Source organism: Ursus arctos, unplaced genomic scaffold (genome assembly GCF_023065955.2).
Source record: "Ursus arctos isolate Adak ecotype North America unplaced genomic scaffold, UrsArc2.0 scaffold_23, whole genome shotgun sequence".
Taxonomy (NCBI): Eukaryota; Metazoa; Chordata; class Mammalia; order Carnivora; family Ursidae; genus Ursus; species Ursus arctos.
Window position 1 is genome coordinate 26,109,882 of NW_026622908.1, and position 3,305 is coordinate 26,113,186.

At 36.9% G+C, this 3,305-nt stretch overlaps 1 pseudogene; it reads left to right on the forward strand.

The window, feature by feature from the left end:
• Positions 1–315: 315 nt before the first annotated feature.
• LOC130544690 (non-histone chromosomal protein HMG-17-like) lies at positions 316–565 on the forward strand (annotated as a pseudogene).
• The last annotated feature ends 2,740 nt before the right edge of the window (positions 566–3,305 follow it).

Consider the following 3,305-nt stretch of genomic DNA (forward strand, 5'->3'; position numbering starts at 1 on the left):
AGCGTGGATCCTGCCAATCCACGATCCATGAGATCATGACCTGAGCTGAAACCAAGAGTCAGATCAACTGAGCAACCCAGGTGCGCTGACAATGTAAATTTATAGGAGTTGTCCCGCCTAGCATATGTGATTACCAGTGCTTCCAGGGGGCAACCTCAAAGAGTGTTTCAAGCATCCTAAAATTGACATAGATATCAAGAGGGAACAAGAATTCTTAGGAGGAGCGTGAAGAAGAGGCAAGAAAGACCCCTTGACCCACTAGAGCCCACCTCCACTGCATCCCTGCATCCAGCGCCTAGTCTCTCTAACGCCGCCATGCCCAAGCGAAAGGCTAAGGGGATGCTGAATGAGGCAAAGCCAAGGTGAAGGATAATCACAGAGAAGATGCACTCCTCCAAAGGCAGAGCCCAAGCCTAAAAAAGTCCCTGCAAAGAAGGGAGAGAAGGCACCATAAAGGAAAAAGAGGAAAGCTGATGCTGGCAAGGATGGGAATAACACTGCAGAAAGTGGAAATGCCAAAATGGACCAGACACAGAAACCTGAAGGTGCTGGAGAAGCCACATGACGTATGTGCATTTTTGATAACTGTGTACTTCTCGTGACTGTACAGTTTGAAATACTATTTTTTATCATGTTTTTAAAAATGCAGAATTTTGTTTTACTTTTTTTTAAGCTATGTTGTTAGCACACAGAACAATTCATTGTCATTTTAGGGGAAGAGCATAAGTCACTAATAGGATATCTCAGAAGCTGGATTGGTATGGGGGCAAAACAGCTGTCCCTTCTAGTTTTGAGAAAATTCCTCTTGGTTCCCGGGAGGAAGGATACCGTGATGTTGACACACATTAGCCAACTCGGCACAAAACTCCTTGTGTGTGGAAAAGGGAAAATTCATTTTTATGTCCTCTTTTCCCTCTCAACCTTCAGCACAGACTTCACTCCCGTAAACCCAGAGACTTGCTGGAAACTGACCCCCAAAAATGGTTACCAGTATCTCAAACAATCTGCCATTATGGTAGCCCTTTAAAAATCTCCTTTTTTAGCTCGTGGATCTTCAGATTGATAATGCTGCCATTTTAAGTTCTTTTCCTGAAAGTCAGGGTCGGCTGATGAAATGTTGTTGAACAATATTCTAAACATGAAATTTCAACCCTCACTCTAATGTTTCCCTGTTCAGAGCATCACATGAAGACTTCATTGGGATTTATAGTGGCTTTCTGATTTTAGTAGTCCATTGAAGAATGGAGTTTGGAAGTTGTAAACTGTTAATGATTATCTGCCAGTGTCCTGCCTGAAATACCATGATTGTTCATGAAAAGTATTTGAGTCTTTTACTACTTACTAGATATTTGATATTTGAAGTATTACGTTCTTAACTAAACTTTATTTTCCTCCTTGTCAAACTTTGTTGGACCTGTGGAAATATTACATAAGTTAATTAAAGTAATATTTTTGAACCAAAACTTTTTACCTTTTTAAATTGTTCTTTATCATGTATCCCAAACTTATGTCAATAGGAAGAATCTGGTGAGTATACTCTTTCTACAGGATGCTCAGCTTACTCCAGAAGGTCATTTTCCTTTGACTCGTGTCTTTAGATGCTCTACTCAGTAGGTGGTCAGTTGGTACTTTATGCCAAACAATTAAAGTAAAATAAAATACAGCTGAATGATGATGTTATCATTTATACTATAACAAATTATTTTTACTGATCTTCCTACTTCCACCTGCATTTATGTAAACTAGTAAGTGCTTCACCTCGAGAAATGCTGAGTTTATTTACTAATAATTGACTAAGATGCAACATTTATTAGAGGGGAAACTGATGTACATTTTCCTGATTTTCCTTTGCTCTATGATGGGCTAGACTAGGCAGTTTTCTAATATTTTAGCTTAAATTGAATATCAAATTAAATACCAATTTATAACTGAATTTTAGCTCTAACCAAACTACAATGTAAATCCAGGTCATGAACTATAGAATAAGACACCACCAATTAACAAATGTAGGAACGATGCAAATTTAGGTAAATTGAGGTAATCAGATGCAGAATGAATTTTGTCTTTTTCTTCTTCTTTTCCAAAAGAAGAAACTGTACCTAGGTCACTTATGCTTGGTCTTTGACTAATGTGTCACCACGCTTCACATTGTCTTTATCTCTGTAATTCATGATATGAAAATTCTTTTATAGTGCAAAAATCATGGCACCTTTTACCTCTATTAAGATTACTCATCAGTTCACACCCACCAAGAATTCTACTGTGCTTTCAATTCATCACTGCTTATTTTAATGTACCTGTTTAATCACAGTAATGCCAGGAATTATTCCATCATAACCAGAGCTGCTCTAATTTATTCTTCTCAAAAAAAGAGAAACTTGAACATTGAAAATTTGGAAATTTATATGTGCATATGTTTAACAAGACACATGGATAAAAATGTTAATTCCTCCTCTAGTTTTTACTATCCTGCAATCTGAGGAGTGTTAGAAAGTATGTTTGCCTTCACTCTGAAAGGAAATTCCTTTCTGTTTCAATATTCTATCAATATGGGCATAACATACAGCCTGTGGATTTTGACACACCCAGTTACAAAAAAAAATTCTCTATTAAAAACTTTCGTCATTCTAATCTCCCCCACCCTCTTATAAAGTGAAGAAATAATTTGTAAGTGCATTAGGCTGCAAATCTTGGTTCAAGAATTAGTAAAAAATGAGCATGGGATTTCTCAACCACTTCAGAAGATCATTTCTCAAATGGATGTCTTCTGAATGTGTGCTTATCAAGTAAAGTGCTTCATGATTTAGACTAAAATCCTATAGTAATATTTGCAGAAAGACCATTGGAAAGTGCCGCCTGCTTGTCTTCAACCCAGTTTAGTTCACAATTGAGCTTCATTAGTACCCTACAGTGTCAGCTCCAAGTTCTGCTGTTTGTGAACTAGGGAAAATTACAATGAGCTTTCCACCTAAATAGTAGTTCAGAGATGCTCTGTCCTCTCAAGAGAAGGTTAGCATAGAACCCTGTAAGTCTACCACTATTCTAAACACTAAGTTTTTCTTGTAGGGGTGTTTGGTGTATCATAGTCAAGGAATATGTTTGATGTAAAAGAGATTTTAAAGATTATCTTGTACCTTCAAGTATATTAAAATCAACATTGGGAGAGTATATATGTATATGTGTGTGTATTTGCAGTTGTGGATAGGTAGTTGGGTGGGCCACACATTGCCAAACAAAACACAATTCTATATACTGACACCATAAACATAAATTAAAAACCTATGTATGGATTCAAAGTTTATAAT